The following is a 20211-nucleotide window of genomic DNA, read 5'->3' as shown; positions in this document are numbered from 1 at the left end:
TTTCCTATAACTACTGTTATTATCTGCCAAGTTCGTTTGCTTTCCTTCACTTTGGAGAGAAAGAGAACTGTAAAAAATACAAGGTTAAAATAATAATGAAACACACACAATGACTTATGAGGAACGAAAAATAAATAAATGCTAAGACACACAATTTTAAGAAATCTGAAGTAACAATGAAAATAAAAGAGTGTTTCTTGAAGTGACAACATCGGCTATAGGACAATACTGGAAAATGACTTAATACCAAGGAAAAAAAATGAATGGCAATTTAAAGTTGTGCAAGTACCTTGCACTAGCCAAGATGACAGAATTAATAAGAAATGCTCAGGCAAAAAGGTAAACAAATACCATTCCACAAACAATGTTTGGTTGTGCTTCGATTAACTTCATAGACATCATGGAGAGACAGATTAAATAAATGAAAACAGATTATTTGTAACTTTAAAAAAAAGTGTCAAAGCCACAAAGAGATGGAAGTCAAACTGTAGCAGGGATTCAGACTTGTTTCACAGAACAGAAAGAAAGTTGCTGTGGGAGGAAAAAGGGACAAACACTTTGTTATCGGGGTTCACATATCCTGTTAAAAGGGAAAATTATTTCATGTGAGAAGTCTGTCAGGAAATGCTGTTCCTAAAATTCCCATTGAGGGGGGGAATGCTTTGATATTTACCTGTGAAAAGAATTTGGCATGTTAAGATTTGGAACCTGGAAAGCTCTTGACTTTTTGATGGGCTAGTTTTTTTTGTTTTTTTTTGTTTGTTTTTTTAGCCTTTTGTCTTAAATAGCCCCTGGAGCAAAGACAGATTAAGGGTGATTTCCCTCAATGGTTCCTCAATGGTTCCGAGTTTTCTTTTACATTTGGAAGAAACCTCCTCTCCCCCCTTACAGTTCCCCCCTTCCTCTCCCTCTCTTCTTTAGCTGATCTAGCCTCTGTGCATGTGCAGAGTTCATGTCTCAGCAAACCTTTTATACTATTGAAAATGTTGCATCCTTTGGCTAAATTACCATTTGAATAAGGGAAGGGAAGGGCAAGGAGTAGATTTTGAAAACAGGGTTTGATTTTAAACGAAAAAGAGGAACTCAGCAATTTAAGTATTCACCAAAACTAGCAATTTCAGCCCAAGCAAGAGACTGCTTCCTTTATGTACAGGAAAGGGCTAATATCCTTCTGGCCATTCGCGGAACAATCAACCGCTCTCTTATTTATGAGTAAAAATGGCCAGAGTTAGAATTCATAGGATTTTTTTTTTTTTTTAACATTCTCAGCCATTTCAGCCTTACCATTTGCAGACAAATTCTACTGCCCTTTATTTACAGGATGGATGGTCAAGGCGTCTATGTATTGAGCTGACTTTGAGGTCTGATTTTTTAATAGTAGACAAAATGATAAACACTGTAATCACCCAAATGCTTGATGTTACCAGTTGTGCTTCAAAACATCATGGCTTCATCTCGCACCTTTTAAAACTAAAAAGCAAAGCTAGGCTGAATTTCAACTCCATTACCACACCAGAATTTAAGAATTACCCTCCAATGCTTGCAGACACATGGTCTTCCACACAGCCACAAATTGGGAGAGTTGAAAGGGACCCTGGGGTCATCTAGTCCAACCCTCCAAAATATAGGGTTCACAGCAAGATTTCGCAGCAAGATTTGTACTACCAAAGAGGCATACACCATTTAAGTACAGATTTCCAGCTGGGAAAGGAAACATCTATGCTCATATCATGTACTAAGGAAGAGGAAAATAAAAGTACATAACTTTACACAGAACCCTTTTTGCAGATCTTGAGATAGTTTGAGTGAGTTTGAAATGATATTTAAGGAAGAAGTGAACAGTTTTCGTAAGATAGGGAGAGGATCTCTTATAAAGCACAGTTAAAGCAGCCCTAGATTTGATTTTTTTTAAAGGGAATACACAAGTGTTGCCCCCTCCCCCCTTTGCAGTTTCCTTTAAAGGAAGCTTACTCGGGAGTAAATTTACCTAGCACAGAAGTAAGAAGGGAGAAACCAACTGAAATAGGCAGGGTGAAACAAGGGGGAGGGGGGCATTTTCTAACAAAAGAGGCCATGAAGCCTTATAGAGACTGATATCAGGAGCCTTACAATAACTCTTCTGTCCAACCAAATCAAAGTTAAAACTGGACTCAAATATTTTTTTTCTTAGAATGAACACCATACTTTTATAGGCATACGCTTAATGAAATACATACACTGCATTTTAGTTTGAGAGAGCAGTTGTGCTCAACTAGGCTTTTGCAGCAGAAACATTAGGTTAACTTCACCTTCTCACAAACTCAAAAGTTACAACAAACATCATTTGCCATTAGACTTAGAATCACCCTCCTCACTTAAAACTAGAAGAAAGAGGTGGGGTAATCCCCCTTTCAGAACACAAGTAGCACGTATACAGGATTTCACCACTTGGGAGGGAAACTCTCTTTTAGAGCCTCTCTCAAATAACAAACATTTGCACACTCCATTCTCCATTTTGTTTTGTTTTAAGATTGATAAGGCGCAACATGGCTTTCTTAGATTTAAAATTTTGAAGCAAGCTTGCAATTTAAAACTATGTGCATTTAAGAACAGTCTGTGGATGCCAAGGCCAATGTAAATACAAACCCTTGAAATATTTCTAAATCTTTGAGTACATCTCTTATTCATTTTTTTTAATTTTATTCTTCTTTTTTTTTTTTAAGAGAAACTAAGATCTCTAATGCTGGGCTGTTATTATATCTACTGCCTTCTGAGCACCATTAAGTTTACAGTTTCATGTTCCAGCTCTAGGCTACAGTTTAACAACACAAACTTAACCATTTTTGCCCCTTTATTTTATTTCTATTTTTCTCTAATTGGAAATGACAAGCTGGAGGGGCATATTAGAGTCCTCTCTGGGGCAAAAAGGCTTCATGGAAGCTTTGTTGCCAGGAGGAGTCCAGCTAGGGTGTTTAGCGAGCTCCCATTCTCTCATATGTTATTATTGGGCTTTTTTCGTTAACGAAGTACGCTAAAGACAGAAAGAGTGGAAACACACACACAAGGGAGGAAAGGCAATGGGAAAGAAAGGGGGGACAGATAGAAGATCCTTTCAGTACTCAAAGTACCATTGACTAACACAATTCCTACTTATCTTCAAGCTACAAACTCATTTCAATAAATCTTATACATGAACTTAAACTTCATCCACGGGACACCTGGCCTGAAAACTTCTACCTCGGGACACCTGGCCCGAAAACTTCTACCACGGGACACCTGGCCCGAAAACTTCTACCTCGGGACACCTGGCCCGAAAACTTCTACCTCGGGACACCTGGCCCGAAAACTTCTACCTCGGGACACCTGGCCCGAAAACTTCTACCACGGGACACCTGGCCCGAAAACTTCTACCTCGGGACACCTGGCCCGAAAACTTCTACCTTCTACCCTCCACAACAGCCTCCTGCCTAGCCTTTTGGACTAAGTTCGGGCTCCCTACTGGACGCCTGTGCAGTGCAGTGCCAGATCGGGGGTCGAGAAAACAAATTGTAGGGACGCCTCCGAGGGAAGACGTCAGAGAAACAGTAAAGGAGCCACGCTTTCCCGGACTCAATTCCAAGACGGAAAACGGGGGAGAAAAGGAGAGAGAGATTAAGACGTTCCTGGACGACCCCGAGGGGGAACATCGGAAAACAGTAATAGTACCACAATTTCCCCGGTCACATTCCGCGTAAGGAATTGGGGAAGAGAAAGGGAAAGGATTTGACGTTCCTAGACGACCCCGAGAGATAACGTCAGACAGAAAAGTTCCGCGATTTCCCTGGCCACCCTCCGAGGGGGAGAATCGGGGGAAAAAAGGAGAGAGAGAGAGAGAGAACGTACCCGGCCGACTCCGAAGGATACCGTCAGAAATGAAAGAAGGAAAGTCTGGCTGTCGTGGGGACGTTACTTTTCCACCCCCCTCCCAATGTATTTGACTTCAAACCATACTCACGTTCGAAGATGTCCCCCGCAAATCTCAGGATCCTTTTCTTTTTAGCCGGCTTGACCTTGCCTTTGCTCCCCTGGTTGAGCTTTTGGTGACGATTGATTACCGCCCGCAAAGAGGAGGCAGGGAGAGGAAGAAGGATCCCTGGGCTAAGGTTGCCCAGTGGCGCCCGATCCCTTCTATCTCCCCTCTCACCTTTACAGGAGAACCAAGTGTCCCTGAGTCGCGGTCGCCAACTGTTAACGGAAAAATCTGAGGGCTCCCTTGGACAAAACAAAGACACCAACCAGGATAACTTGGAGCAAAACAGCAGCCTGTAGGCTTGGCCTTTATTGAACTGATGCATCAGGGTGTTCCCCTCACTTGCAGGAGAGAGGAAAGACCCAGAACAATGGGCTGCAAGACCTTATAAAAACTTTTGAAATTCCCCTCCTCTAGGTCAAGCCCACCCCCAGAAACATCATGCATACATTACAGAAAGGAGGGGTTGACATCATGCATACGTTACAGAAAGGGTTGACATCATGCATTCATTACAGAAAGGAGGGGTTGAGGGAGGAGTTGTGGTGGTAACCTGAGTGTCCTGTCACCTGGCTGGTTCCTCCTTTCCCCCTCCCCATGAGTACTTTTCCAGGTGACAATGGGGAGTTTGCAGTTTCCTGCCCCCAGAGGGAAGATCTGATCATTGTCCTTTGTTTCAGCCCGTGGTGAATCCACTGTTCTTTGTGATTTTGATTGTCTTCTGTCTGGGATTATCAGGGTTGACATAGCAACTGGGCAGGGCTCCTGTGGATGTGCTGGTATGCTGAAGAGATTATGGCTGACCAGAAACCAAGCACCCCCCTTTGATCCTTTGATAGTCTTTGTCACATGGAGTAAAAAATGGAACAGTGCAAATCCGATGTATGGTTGATTTTCTATGAATTTATAACAGAAATGTGGCGTATGTAGTGTGTGAGTGTGAGTGTGTGTGAAGTTTGTGCAAACAGAATGATTGGGGTGGGGGGGTTCCTGCTACAACTGTAAGCCCCGTGGGGCAGAGCCAACCTGGAGAATAAACACGCCTTGAAAAGAACTGCATGCTGTGGGTCTGTTTGGTGAGGGTGGCCAAGTTTGATAAACAGTAGCAATAAATGGTTGGAGGAGAAGTCTGGGAAGGGGCAAGAGCCCCTCTCTGCCCCCCTCAAGGCTCCTCTCAGGCTCATCCAGGGTCCAAGGCCTCCTCCATTTTTGGAGGGCCAGGAAGTGAGTGGTCCCTGCAGCTTCGCCTGCTGGAAAGGGGGCGACATGCCAGAGGCCAGCCTGGCAGGGTTGTTGTGGAAGGGGGAGCTCCTGGGACCGCCTCCTGGGCCTCCTCCGCAGCTTCACTTCCAGACCGGTCAGGAATTGGAGGGGAGCAGGGTGCTCTGTGCATGGCGATTGGGTGAGGGCAAGAGAGAACCCGGAAGTGGGTGGATTGAGCCGGGAAGAGAGGAGAGCAGCAGCCGGGGGGGGGAGGGAGGGAGTGGGGGGGTGTTTTTCTCTGCCAGGTTGAGAGGGGCTCCAAGCCCTCTTTGAACCGCCCCCCATCTATTGATTTTGGCTGACTAACCCTCCCCCCCCCAAAGAAGGCATCCTTTTGGAGCCCATCCTCTCCTCCGCCTCACGAAAAGGATTCTGGGACGCTTAGTTTATCCTCCCCAGCCAAAGACACCTTTGTCACCCCAAGAGTCAGCGCTAGGAGAAGGGCTCCACCTGCAGGAACAGGGGAAAGGCCAGGCTGGAGACTCCCCTTCTGGCCCCTCGGGGTCCCAGGAGCCCTTTCTGGATGGCCCTCGCTTGCCCCCCCAAATGGGCCAAGACCTCTGTTCCTCCCCCTCAGGCGGAACAGGAGAAGTCGCTCCCACTCCGGATCCCTGCGGGTCTCAGGAGGCAGTGGGGGGGGGGACTCTAGGGAAATTGCCCAGGGCCCTGGGGAACAAGCAGAGTCTGCCTCAGTTTCCTTCCCCAAGGCCTTGGAGGAACCTTGGGGTGCGGAAGGAGGGACCCCAAATGGAGCTCAGGCTCCTGGCAAGTGGGGAAAGGAACTTTATATCTGCCCTGGCTTCCTCCTCGGAGGTCCCTTCCGAAGGAGAAGGGGTCCCAGGTCTCCACGGGGGAAACTGGGGAAGCATCCCTGAGACCTGCATTCGAGGCCTAGGCTTTCGCCTTTCAGGCTCCGGCCACCTTCTCTGTGGTGTTTATGGGAGCTGTAGAGATGGGGTCACATGCAGACAGTCCCAAGTTTAAGAAGTGTTATGGGAAAATCTATGTGCAAGGCTGCTCAGTCCCCCAGCTGGTTGGGCAGAGCCAGAATAAAGGAAGGAGTCCAGCCACCAACTGGAGCAAATTGCTGTAGACCAAAGTTTATTGCGCAACAGGGTCAAAGAGGAATTTTGAATCCCAAGGATGGGGTGACAAGGACTTTTCAAAGGTTCCATCTTATCCCAGCATACAGTTCATTAAGCATCATCGCTACATCATTCCTACATCAGAAAAGGGGAGGGTTATACATGATCAACTAGGAGGAATGTGTTGGGGCAACAGGCGGATACAGGATATGTGTTGGGAAGTACATTCTAAGCACCTGCTACAAAGGGACAATAGAACTTGGGTCTGCATAGTCTGCCACCTGGGCAAGTCCGGAGGAGTGCCTTTGCCCAGCGATTGACACCTATGAGTACCTTCCTTTGCATATGTGACCTCCCGCTTGAGGGATTATGGTGGGGACCGAGTGCTTTCCAAGTCCTTGGCCAGTGAAGCAAATTGGCAGTGGAATGAAGGAAAATGGCAAAGGAGTTGATTTTATATGATTTTTAAGCTAGGTAACATCCCTGAGCTGTTAAGTCGAAAGTATACCTTTATGCATAATATTTGTAACATTTAACAACTTTAAAGATGTGCCCCCCCCCATAATTTCTGTAACAGTTGGATCCCGTGAAAAAGATGGGCTCTGCTTTGGAATATCCCCCCCCCCCATCTGTAAACTGAACTTCACAGTAGAGTTGTTTCTACCAATATTTATAGTGTTTCAGTCTCATATATGTAGGATAAATTCAAAAAGAGTTTCCTAGACTGGAGGTTACCCACAGAAACCCCCCCAAAAAGGAGGAAGTCTCCAAGTGGAAAGATAGGCCTTTATTGAAATACAAATGGGCCTGCAAAGAACCACATCCCAAAAAGCGTTGCCACAGAAACGAGGGAGCTAGAGGTGCTTTTCTGGCAGTGGGACAAAATGTCACGGCTAAAGTCTTGAGGGCAGGAACCGGAAAATACTGCTTCCTTCCACTGAGCCAGCTGGATATATTATGATTTCTAACATTATCTTTTAACTGCCAGCCGGGGATGCATTCAATCATTCATAACTTTTTAAGGTCTGTTTGCTTATATTGCTGCAAGCAGTTGATAGTCGCAGTTTAATAATGAAATCGGTCGGACATTTCTAGGATTTGCTATGTCCTTATCTTGTCTGGGTATCAAAGTAATGTTTGCCACTTTTCAGGTTTCTGGGGTTTGTCCCGTTTCACTCGGTTCATAATATCCAAAAAAGGTCGCAAACCGAGGCACGCACTTCTGGGTTTGAGTTGGTCGTAATCCAAAATGGTCGTAAACTAGTCTGGTCTTAAACCAAGGTACCACTGTACAAATAATAAAAGCAGTTAAACATTCTGAATGATATAAAGAGACTTCCCATGTTTTGGCTTGTCAGGAGAAATTTTTTGTTTCTTGTTCCTGCTTTTCTCTCTCTTATGTATTCCCAATATCATACCAATCTTAATCCTTTAAGATGTCACACCTTTAAGATGTCACACCTCGCCACGTAGTCCGCGACTTCCCCTCTCATTCCGGGCCACCAGAAGTCTCTGGCGACTAATTCCACCGTCTTCTCCTTGCCAAAGTGCCCGGCCGTGGGCGCGTCGTGCAGCTGCTGCAGTACCTTGGCGCGAAGTTCGTTTCCCGGCACGTAGAACGCCCCTTTATGGAGGAGCAATCCATCTCGCAGTTGGAACTCGTCGGTCGCCGCCGTGCCCCTGTGCACCTCTGCCATTTTTGCTTGCGCGAAGGAGTCATCCTGCAACGCTCGTCGCACCGCCTCCAGGTCAACTGTCGCCGCAGCGCACGCCCACACTGTCGGTGCGAAGATGTGCATGGCGGCCGCTGGCGTTGCCTCCTCCAGATACTGTGGCTTACGGGAGAGAGCATCCGCCATGATGTTGGTGTCCCCCGGGACATACTCTATTCGGAAGTCGAAGTTCGCAAAGAACTCAGCCCAACGTATCTGCCTCTGATTCAGGAACTGTGCCGTGCGCCAGTGCTCTAGATTCTTGTGGTCCGTGCAAACCTGCACCGTGTGCTTGGCGCCGATCAGAAAGTGCCTCCACGCCTTGAACGCTGCGTGAATGGCCAGCAACTCCCTGTCCCAGATGGTGTAGTTCTGCTCGGACTTGCTGAGCTTCCTGGAGTAAAACGCTCCCGGTCGCCACACCCCCTGCGGGTCTTTCTGCAGCAGGACCGCCCCCACGGCTCTGTCCGAAGCGTCTGTCTCCACCCTCATCGGCTTGCTGGGGTTGACATGAAGCAGCTGCTCTTCCGACGCGAAGAGACGCTTGAGTGCCTGAAAGGACTGCTCCGCCTGCTCTGTCCAAATGAACTTCTTTTTCTTGGAGCTAAGCGTGTCAGTGATGGCCGCCGTCTGCATCGCGAAGCCCTTGATAAACTTGCGATAGAAGTTCGCAAAGCCGACAAACCGTTGGACCTCCTTCCGGTTGCGCGGGCTCTTCCAATCCAGCACCGCTCGAACCTTGGCGCTGTCCATGGCGAGCCCCTTGTCAGACAGCTTGTAGCCCAGAAAATCCACCTCCGTCACGTCAAATTGGCACTTCTCCAGCTTGGCGTAGAGCCTATGTTGCTTTAGCCTGCTCAGCACTTCCTTGACGTGCTTGTCATGCTCCTGCTGCGACTCCGAAAAGATCAGGATGTCATCTAAGAAACAGACGCACGTCTTGTAGAGAAGTCCCGCCAACACGTGATGCATAAATGCTTGAAAAACGTGGGAGCCATTTTGCAATCCAAAAGGCATAACTCTATATTCGTAGGTCCCCAGTGGCGTGAACATGGCTGTCTTCCACTCATCACCCTCCCGCACGCGAATGAGGTTGTACGCCCCCCGCAGGTCCAACTTGGTGAACACTCTGCCCTTCCGTACCTTCGCGAGGAGGTCGTCAATTCGGGGCATGGGGAAGTCCGATGGCCTAGTCACACTGTTCAAAATCCTGTAATCCACTACGAGTCTCTTTTGGGGCGTGTCCCGCTTCTTAACAAAGAATACGGGACTGCCCCCCACTGCCTTGGACTCCCGGATGAAGCCGCGCTGCAAATTATGATCAATGAACTCCTTGAGTTCTTGCAGTTCGTCCTCTGACATGGAATACAGTTTCCCTTTAGGCAGCGCCGCCCCCGGCAGCAGGTCAATTTTGCAGTCATATGGTCTGTGAGGGGGTAGCCTGTCTGCCTCCTTCTCGCAGAAAACTTCCAAAAATTCAGCGTACTTGTGGGGAATCGCTTGCAGCGTGCCTAGCAGCAGCTGTGACTCCTCTTCCTCTCCTTCCTGCCTGGGCACGATGCAGTGTTCAGCACAAAAGGAAGAGCCGAAGGTCAGCTGCCTCTGGTACCAAGCCATCGTTGGGCTGTGCTTGTCCAGCCAACTCATGCCCAATACAACGGGCGTGTCAGATAGTTGAGTGACGTTGAAGCTGATGATTTCTCTGTGATTCCCAAGTCGCATCACCATTGGTGGCGTCTGCTTCACCACTTGCCCCCCGAGCAGCTCCCTGCCATCCACCGTGACAACCTGCAGGGGCAGTGTGGCTGGCAGCAACTGCACAGCGTGCCTGTCGACAAAGTCCTGCCCTATAAAGTCCGCATTGCTGCCTGAGTCGATGGTGATTGGCACGTCTATGGTGATTCCATTGGGCAGCTGGAGAGATGCTGTGAGCCGCACTACTGGTTTGGGCGGGAGGGGGTTCACGGGCTGCAAAATTTCTGGGGACTGCGTCACTAACACGTCTGGCTGGGCCCCAGTGCCTCTTCCTCCAGCCAGACTGCGTCGTTTCCCTGCTGTGGTCCTCCTTGCTGCGTTGCTGCAGTCACCATTGCTGAGGCTGCAGTGAGCTTGTGGGGCCTCTGGGGACACTCTTTTGCCATATGCCCTGGTTCCTCACAGACGTAACACTTCCTGTTCCCTCTAGGAGGCTTCGCTTTCACTGCTGCCGGTGCTAGGGCTCTGGTTGCTGACTGAGCCCTTGCACCTCCAACCTCCATAGGTTCGGCTCCTCCTCCTGGCGGAGGCGTGGATTGCGCCCGCGCTGCTTCTCTGGGAAGGAAGGAGGGGCCCCCGGCTGGTTCGCGCCCTCCACGCCCTTCGTCCCTGCTCCACGGACGTCCTTCCAGCCTCACCCCCACTGCCAGTGCCCTCTGAACGACCTCCTGGGTGGTTCGGGGTCTCTCCCCCCTCGCGATCTCATCTTTAATCGAGTTGTGCAGCCCCTCCCAAAAGAGGTCTCTTACAGGGGTCGAATCTCTGTCCCATTCCAGGGCACTGACCAAGGCGAAAAAGCGGGCATGATACTGCCTGACGCTGGCCCTCCCTTGTCTCAGCCCATGCACCTCCTTCCGTGCAAGATCCACGTCAATACTTGATAAAAAGCACCCATCCATCGCTTTAATAAAGGCATCCGCATTCTGGAGCGCCGGATCCTTATCTCTCCATAAATTGCGTAGCCATGCTTTCGCATCCCCATGCAGATGGGACATGATGAACCCCACTCTCTCTTGTTCATCTCTAAAGTCTTTATGCAGCAGTTGCAGTGCGCACAGTACGTCGGCTCTAAAGTTGGGATACTGTTGCAGGTTCCCATCGAAGTGAGAGACTAGCCCGCCTGCCCGTCTCGCCAACCCAATTCCCTCCTGCCGGGGTGTCTGCTTTGTCAGCACGTCTAACCTGACCTGGAGATCCCTGCAGGCGGCAGCTGCCTCCTCCTCTCTCTTCCTGGATGCGAGAACCTCGGCGTTCAGTTGTGCCACTGCTTTTCTGAGGTCCTCTATCTGCTGCTCAGCCGTCATGTCGTCTGCCGTTCGTGAGCTCGCTAGTAGGCACCTGTTTCTCTCCCCTCCTCGAGGCTGTAGATGCCCACAATGAGGAGACGGAGCTTACTGTCAGAGCTGCTTGAAAATCCTAGCTCACAGAGGATCACGCTAGCCAGCGATCATTAAGTAAAAGTCTTTATTGAATTACAGTTTCCATTCTCACGCTGCTGCGCGCAAACTCTACGTCTAGTAGCTAGATCGGCGAAGCTCCGTCTGAGTCTCCGCCCCGTGAGCACCAACTTAATATCCTAGCCTTGCTCCACCTTTTCCGCCTGACTGTCCTCCTCTGGGTCCCTCTACCCCCCGCGGCCTCCTCCTTCCGGGATTCTTCTGACGCTGACCCGGACCCTCCTGCCTCCTTGCGCCGGGCTTTAGGACCTGGTTCCCTCTCGGGGCTGCTTACTGCGCCGCCTTCCTCTGCATTTGAACTTGGCGCGCGCGCCCAACCTTCCACCTTCCTCTTAACCGTTTCTTCGCTCCCCGATGGAGGTGTGGCCACTCCTGACTCATGCCCTCCCTCCTGTGGTGAGCTGCCAGCGCTTCCCCCCTGGCTCCCTTCCTCTTCCCTGCTTCCTGGCGGTGACGCTGGTCCCGATTTCCAGCTGCTCCCCCCTGAGTCCCTTCTGGCTCTATCTTCCTGGGGTGCCCCCCTTGCCCTGGCCACTGGTGCTCCTTTCTGTGAATCCTCTGATTCACTGGAAAGACTAGGAGATCTCGGGTCGTCGTCATCACTCATCTTTTCTTCTGCCTCCTCCCCTTCGCTCTCTGTTTCCTCCCTTGCCCGTGCCTCTGCTCCTAAACCCCTGACAACGGTGTTGTGTTATTTTGGTTTCATCACACACACTTTGCGATTTCTGGGTCAATGTGCATTAACACCAAAGAAAACGACTTGAAATAAGTGAAATCCAATATTCTTCTTTCTATGTAGCTGGAACACAAAACAACCTGTTTGGCTTTGTTTAGGCTTATTACACTTCGCTTTGCTAGGGCTTGGGTTAGGTTTAGGGTTAGGGTTAGGGTTGGGGTTAGGGTTAGGGTTAGGGTTAGGGTTGGGGTTGGGGTTGGGGTTGGGGTTGGGGTTGGGGTTGGGGTTGGGGTTGGGGTTAGAGTTAGGGTTAGGGTTAGGGTTAGGGTTAGGGTGAGAGTGAGGGTTAGGGTTAGGGTTAGGGTTGGGGTTGGGGTTGGGGTTGGGGTTGGGGTTGGGGTTGGGGTTGGGGTTAGGGTTAGGGTTAGGGTTGGGGTTGGGGTTGGGGTTGGGGTTGGGGTTGGGGTTGGGGTTGGGGTTGGGGTTGGGGTTGGGGTTGGTGTTGGGGTTGGGGTTGGGGTTAGGGTGAGAGTGAGAGTGAGAGTGAGAGTGAGAGTGAGAGTGAGAGTGAGAGTGAGGGTTAGGGTGAGGGTGAGGGTGAGGGTTAGGGTGAATGACCACCGAAAGAACAATCCAAGCTTATTTGTCCTCTTTCTATTGAGATGGAACCAAAACACCTATCCTTTATTTGGGCTGATAACGACAATGTCACTCTGCGATTTTTGGGTGAATGTGCATTCTAACCCACAAAACATCAATTTGAAATAAACCCAATCAGAGCTTTATCATCTTTTTTTTATGTAGATGGCACCCAAAACACCCTTTTGCTTAGGTCGGTGGTGATTCCCGTGCACACCCACAAAACACCATGCGAATTGAAATAAGACCAAGCAAAGCTTATTCGTCTTCTTTCTACGCATATGGAAGCATTATTTTAGTCTCATTACACACTGCGATGTCTGGGTCAATTTGCATTAACACCAAAGAACAAGACTTGAAATAAACGAAATCCAAGATGCTTCTTTCTATGTAGCTGGAACCGAAAACAACCTGTTTGGCTTTGTTTAGGCTTATTACATTTCTCTTTGCTAGGGTTAGGGTTAGGGTTAGTGTGAGGGTTAGGGTTAGGTTTAGGATTAGGATTAGGGTTAGGGTTAGGGTTAGGGTTAGGGTTAGGGTTAGGGTTAGGGTAAGGGTTAGGGTTAGGCTGAGGGTTGGGGTTAAGGTTAGGGTTAGGGTTAAGGTTAGGGTTAGGGTTAGGGTTAGGGTTAGGGTTAGGGTTAGGGTTAGGGTTTGGGTTTGGGTTAGGGTTAGGGTTAGGGTTAGGGTTAGGGTTAGGGTTAGGGTTAGGTTAGGGTTAGGGTTAGGGTTAGGGTTAGGGTTAGGGTTAGGGTTAGGGTTAGGGTTAGGGTTAGGGTTAGGGTTAGGGTTAGGGTTAGGGTTAGGGTTAGGGTTAGGGTTTATGACCACGAAAGAACAATCCAAGTTTATTCGTCCTCCTTCTATTGACATAGAACCGAAACAACTATGTTTGATCTCGGCTGATAACAATCATGTCACTCTGTGATTTTTGAGTGAATGTGCATTCTAACCGCAAAAGCACCAATTTCAAATAAACCCAATCAGGGCTTTATCATCTTTTTCTGTAGAATCATAGAATCATAGAATCATAGAATCATAGAATCATAGAGTTGGAAGAGACCACAAGGGCCATCAAGTCCAACCCCCTGCCAAGCAGGAAACACCATCAGAGCACTCCTGACATATTGTTGTCAAGCCTCTGCTTAAAGACCTCCAAAGTAGGAGACTCCATCACACTCCTTGGCAGCAAATTCCACTGTCGAACAGCTCTTACTGTCAGGAAGTTCTTCCTAATGTTTAGGTGGAATCTTCTTTCTTGTAGTTTGGATCCATTGCTCCGTGTCCGCTTCTCTGGAGCAGCAGAAAACAACCTTTCTCCCTCCTCTATGTGACATCCTTTTATATATTTGAACATGGCTATCATATCACCCCTTAACCTCCTCTTCTCCAGGCTAAACATGCCCAGCTCCCTTAGCCGTTCCTCATAAGGCATCGTTTCCAGGCCTTTGACCATTTTGGTTGCCCTCCTCTGGACACGTTCCAGTTTGTCAGTGTCCTTCTTGAACTGTGGTGCCCAGAACTGGACACAGTACTCCAGGTGAGGTCTGACCAGAGCAGAATACAGTGGCACTATTACTTCCCTTGATCTAGATGCTATACTCCTATTGATGCAGCCCAGAATTGCATTGGCTTTTTTAGCTGCCGCGTCACACTGTTGGCTCATGTCAAGTTTGTGGTCAACCAAGACTCCTAGATCCTTTTCACATGTACTGCTCTCAAGCAAGGTGTCACCCATCTTGTATTTGTGCCTCTCATTTTTTTTGCCCAAGTGCAATACTTTACATTTCTCCCTGTTAAAGTTCATCTTGTTTGTTTTGGCCCAGTTCTCTAATCTGTCAAGGTCGTTTTGAAGTGTGATCCTGTCCTCTGGGGTGTTAGCCACCCCTCCCAGTTTGGTGTGATCTTCAAATTTGATCAGGATGCCCTTGAGTCCATCATCCAAGTCGTTGATAAAGATGTTGAATAAGACCGGTCCCAAGACAGAACCCTGTGGCACCCCACTAGTCACTCTTCTCCAGGATGAAGAGGAACCATTGATGAGCACTCTTTGGGTTCGGTCAGTCAGCCAGTTACAAATCCACTGAGTGGTAGCACAGTCAAGACCGCATTTTACCAGCTTCTTTACAAGAATATCATGGGGCACCTTGTCAAATGCCTTGCTGAAATCAAGGTAGGCTACATCCACTGCGTTCCCTTCATCTACCAGGCTTGTAATTCTGTCAAAAAACGAGATCAGGTTAGTCTGACATGACTTATTTTTCAGAAATCCATGCTGACTATTGGTGATCACAGCATTCCTTTCTAGGTGCTCACAGACTGTTTGCTTCATGATCTGCTCCAGAATCTTCCCAGGTATTGATGTCAGACTGACTGGGCGGTAATTATTTGGGTCCTCTCTTTTCTTCTTTTTGAAAATAGGGACAACATTTGCCCTCCTCCAGTCTCCCGGGACTTCGCCTGTTCTCCAGGAATTCTCAAAGATGACTGCCAGTGGTTCTGAGATCACATCTGCCAGTTCTTTTAATACTCTTGGATGCAGTTCATCTGGCCCTGGAGACTTCAATACATCTAAACTAGCCAAGTATTCTTGTACTATCTCCTTAGTTATTCTGGGCTGTGTTTCCTTTGCTGAATCATTTGCTCCAAATTCTTCAGGTCGGGCATTGTTTTCTTTATCGGAGAAGACTGAGGCAAAGAAGGCATTGAGGAGTTCAGCCCTTTCTGTGTCCCCTGTTTGCATTTCACCATCTTCTCCTCTGAGTCACCCCACTGTTTCTTTGTTCTTCCTTTTGCTAGGAACATACCCATAAAAGCCTTTTTTGTTGCTTTTAACCTCTCTAGCCAGCCTGAGTTCATTCTGTGCTTTAGCTTTTCTGACTTTGTGTCTACACATGCTGGCTATTTGTTTGAATTCCTCTTTGGTGGTTTCCCCCCTTTTCCATTTTTTGTACACATCCTTTTTAAATCTTAACTCAGTTAAAAGTTCTTTAGATAGCCACCCTGGCTTCTTTAGGCACCTTCCATGTTTCCGTCTCATTGGTATTGCCTGACGTTGTGCTTTTACTATCTCCCTCTTAACAAACTCCCAGCCATCATGAACTCCCTTTCCTTTTAGTATTACTGTCCATGGGATCTCACCCAGCACTTCCCTAAGTTTTATGAAGTCGGCTTTCTTAAAGTCAAGAAATTGAGTCCTAGTATGCTTGGCTGCTCCTTTCCGCTGTATAGTAAACTTCAGAAGAGCATGATCACTCGCGCCTAATGATCCTTCCACTTCTACCCCACTAACCAGGTCATCAACATTGGTTAGGACCAGATCTAAAATGGCTGTTCCTCTTGTTGCTTCTCCCACTTTCTGGACAATGAAGTTGTCTGCAAGGCCAGTGAGGAATCTGTTGACCTTATGCTTTTGGCTGAGTTTGACATCCAACAAATATCCGGGTAATTGAAGTCCCCCATTACTACTATCTCCCTTCCTTTTGCATGCTTGGCCATCTGTTCCAGGAAGGCATCATCTATGTCCTCCGTTTGGCTTGGGGATCTATAGTAAACTCCCACAATGAGATCTCTGTTATTCTTCTCTCCCTTAATTTTGACCCAAATGCTCTCACTTTGGCTTTGAGGATCTAAATCTTGGATCTCTTCACAGGTATATACATCCCTGACATATAACGCCACTCCTCCTCCTTTCTTGTCTGGTCTGTTTCTCTGAAATAGATTGTATCCCCCCATTATTACATTCCAATCGTGGGACTTATCCCACCAGGTTTCAGTGATACCTATTATGTCATATTTAGTTTGCTGTACCAAGAGCTCAAGCTCATCTTGTTTATTTCCCATGCTTTGCGCATTAGTGTACAGACATTGAAGTCCATTAATCATTCCCCCGTGTCTCTTATTTAAGGATTTTTTCCTCCCACCACTAGGTCTGCGTGCTGTTTGCTCCATTTGGTCTATGACATTTGGATGATCATCTTCATCAATTGATAGACTCCTACCTTCAGGAGCACTGTCTCCCTCCCCCACATTAGTCAGTTTAAAGCCCTCCTGATGAGGTTTCTGAGATTTTTGGCAAAAACATTTCTCCCAACCGTTGTGAGGTGCAGCCCATCGCTTGCCAGAAGTCCATCTTCAAGAAACTGCAGTCTGTGATCTAAGAATCCAAACCGTTCCTGTTTACACCATTTACGAAGCCAGCTGTTCACTTCCACTATTTTTCCCTCTCTCCCTGGGCCACGTCTTTCAACTGGGAGGACAGATGAGATGACAATTTGTGCATTTAGTTGCTTCAATTTCCTGCCGAGAGCCTCCTAGTCTCTTTTGATCTTCTGGAGGCTATTGCTTGCAGTGTCATTGGTTCCCACATGAACCAAGAGGAAGGGGTATTTGTCAGTGGGTTTTATGATTCCTTGCAGTCGTTCAGTTACATCTTGGATCTTAGCCCCGGGGAGACAGCACAGTTCCCGTGACATCTTGTCAGGCCCACAGATCACTGCTTCTGTTCCCCTCAGTAGGGAATCCCCTATCACCACTACACGCCTCCTCTTGGGTTTGGTCGGGGTTCTTCCGTGAGCTGTCCGTTCCAAGGTCGCCTGCACATTCCCTGAGGACTGACTTTGCTGCTCGTCTTCATATACCTGATCGACTGTAATGAGGGAGAGATCCTCAAATGGAGTCTGCTCTTCGTCTTCCATGCTAGGGGAGAGGACCTCAAAGCGATTGTGTATTTCTAAACAATCAGAGCGAACCCTGGGCCTCCTACTTCTTTGAGTCACGTTTCTCCATATATCTGGCTCCTGTGTTGGTGAACTAGCCTCCTTCTCAGGGGAGTCCCCTGTCTCTTCCTTGGTGGGGACGGTGTGCTCTGTTGCTTCCAAGAAGAGCTCCAGCTCTCTAATTCTTTGGAGCGTAGCTACACGTTCCTCCAGTTGCTGGACTTTGTCTTTTAAGAGGGCAATCAACATGCAATTGCTGCAGGTAAAGCTGCCTGCAACCTTTGGCAAGATGGCAAACATTGTGCAGGAACTGCAGGCGACTGCAGCTGTTCCCTCCCCCTCCATCCTGAGAACGTGTCGTTGGGGGTGGCTACAGCGGTCCTCCATCATAAAAAGCGTGAACACAGGACAAATAACTCCCCCCACAAGAAAAAAAATAACCTAGGTCTCCCCCAAAAAACGTTTGAGACTAGCTCCCCTAAATCTAAAAGCTAATCAGCCACAAAGAAACACACACACACACACACACACACACACACACACACACGAAAACCTTTTTTGCTCCGTCTTCAACTGCTGCCCTGCTAGGTCTGATAAGCTCCTCCCACAGCTAATCCCCTGCCTCAACAGAAACCCTGCCCCCTCTTACCTTTGCACAGGAAGAACAGCTAATCAGCCACAAAGAAACACACACACACACAAGAAAACCTTTTTTGCTCCTTCTTCAACTGCTGCCCTGCTAGGTCTGATAAGCTCCTCCCACAGCTAATCCCCTGCCTCAACAGAAACCCTGCCCCCTCTGACCTTTGCACAGGGAGAACAGCTAATCAGCCACAAAGAAACACACACACACAAGAAAACCTTTTTTGCTTCTTCTTCAACTGCTGAGATTCAGACGGAGCTTCAGTGGTCTAGAGTTTCAGACGTAGAGCTGTGCGCTGCGGTTGTGAAAGCAAAACTGAACTTCAATAAAGACTTTTGTATATAACAATGAACCGGCGTTGGTCCTTTGTGAGCTGGGACCTCGGGCAGCTCTGACACTTACGGTTAGGGTTAGGGTTAGGGTTAGGGCTAGGGTTAAGGTTAAGGTTAAGGTTAAGGTTAAGGTTAGGGTTAGGGTTCGGGTTCGGGTGAATGACCACGAAAGAACAATCCAAGTTTATTCGTCCTCCTTCTATTGACATAGAACCGAAACACTTATGCTTGATTTGGGCTGATAACAAAAATGTCACTCTGCTATTTTTGAGTGAACGTGCTTTCTAATCCCCAAAACACCAATTTGAAATAAAACCGATCAGAGCTTTATCATCTTTTTTTTATGTAGATGGCACCCAAAACACCCTTTGGCTTAGGTCGGTGGTGATTCCGGTGCACATCCAAAAAACACCATGCGAATTGTAATAAGCCCAATCAAAGCTTATTCGTCTTCTTTCAACGCATATGGAAACAAAAAGACGGTTGTCAGAGCTGCCCGAGGTCCCAGCTCACAAAGGACCAACGCCAGTTCGTTGTTATATACAAAAGTCTTTATTGAAGTTCAGTTTCACCTTCACAACCGTAGCGCGCAGCTCTACGTCTGAAACTCTAGACCGTCGAAGCTCCGTCTGAATCTCCTCCCCCCAGACACCAGTTTAAGACTCTAGCCTTGCTCCACCTCGTCCTTTGCTCTTTCCACAGCGTGCCTGTCGACAAAGTCCTGCCCTATAAAGTCCGCATTGCTGCCTGAGTCGATGGTGATTGGCACGTCTATGGTGATTCCATTGGGCAGCTGGAGAGATGCTGTGAGCCGCACTACTGGTTTGGGCGGGAGGGGGTTCACGGGCTGCAAAATTTCTGGGGACTGCGTCACTAACACGTCTGGCTGGGCCCCAGTGCCTCTTCCTCCAGCCAGACTGCGTCGTTTCCCTGCTGTGGTCCTCCTTGCTGCGTTGCTGCAGTCACCATTGCTGAGGCTGCAGTGAGCTTGTGGGGCCTCTGGGGACACTCTTTTGCCATATGCCCTGGTTCCTCACAGACGTAACACTTCCTGTTCCCTCTAGGAGGCTTCGCTTTCACTGCTGCCGGTGCTAGGGCTCTGGTTGCTGACTGAGCCCTTGCACCTCCAACCTCCATAGGTTCGGCTCCTCCTCCTGGCGGAGGCGTGGATTGCGCCCGCGCTGCTTCTCTGGGAAGGAAGGAGGGCCCCCCGGCTGGTTCGCGCCCTCCACGCCCTTCGTCCCTGCTCCACGGACGTCCTTCCAGCCTCACCCCCACTGCCAGTGCCCTCTGAACGACCTCCTGGGTGGTTCGGGGTCTCTCCCCCCTCGCGATCTCATCTTTAATCGAGTTGTGCAGCCCCTCCCAAAAGAGGTCTCTTACAGGGGTCGAATCTCTGTCCCATTCCAGGGCACTGACCAAGGCGAAAAAGCGGGCATGATACTGCCTGACGCTGGCCCTCCCTTGTCTCAGCCCATGCACCTCCTTCCGTGCAAGATCCACGTCAATACTTGATAAAAAGCACCCATCCATCGCTTTAATAAAGGCATCCGCATTCTGGAGCGCCGGATCCTTATCTCTCCATAAATTGCGTAGCCATGCTTTCGCATCCCCATGCAGATGGGACATGATGAACCCCACTCTCTCTTGTTCATCTCTAAAGTCTTTATGCAGCAGTTGCAGTGCGCACAGTACGTCGGCTCTAAAGTTGGGATACTGTTGCAGGTTCCCATCGAAGTGAGAGACTAGCCCGCCTGCCCGTCTCGCCAACCCAATTCCCTCCTGCCGGGGTGTCTGCTTTGTCAGCACGTCTAACCTGACCTGGAGATCCCTGCAGGCGGCAGCTGCCTCCTCCTCTCTCTTCCTGGATGCGAGAACCTCGGCGTTCAGTTGTGCCACTGCTTTTCTGAGGTCCTCTATCTGCTGCTCAGCCGTCATGTCGT

The 20211-nt window shown here is 48.7% G+C and overlaps 1 long non-coding RNA gene across 1 annotated transcript in view; it reads left to right on the top strand.

Annotated features, from left to right (window-relative positions):
- Positions 1 to 495: 495 nt before the first annotated feature.
- LOC308578258 overlaps positions 496 to 20211 on the top strand; it is a 668475-nt gene continuing 648759 nt past the window's right edge. The window contains exon 1 of the long non-coding RNA XR_014003837.1: positions 496 to 612. This is a non-coding gene — a long non-coding RNA (uncharacterized lncRNA). The remainder of the gene's footprint in view (positions 613 to 20211) is intronic.

Source organism: Podarcis bocagei, assembly GCF_964188305.1.
Source record: "Podarcis bocagei genome assembly, chromosome: W".
In the NCBI taxonomy this organism is placed as follows: Eukaryota; Metazoa; Chordata; class Lepidosauria; order Squamata; family Lacertidae; genus Podarcis; species Podarcis bocagei.
Note: the sequence above shows the minus strand (reverse complement) of the source record. Positions and strands in the feature narration are given on the sequence as shown.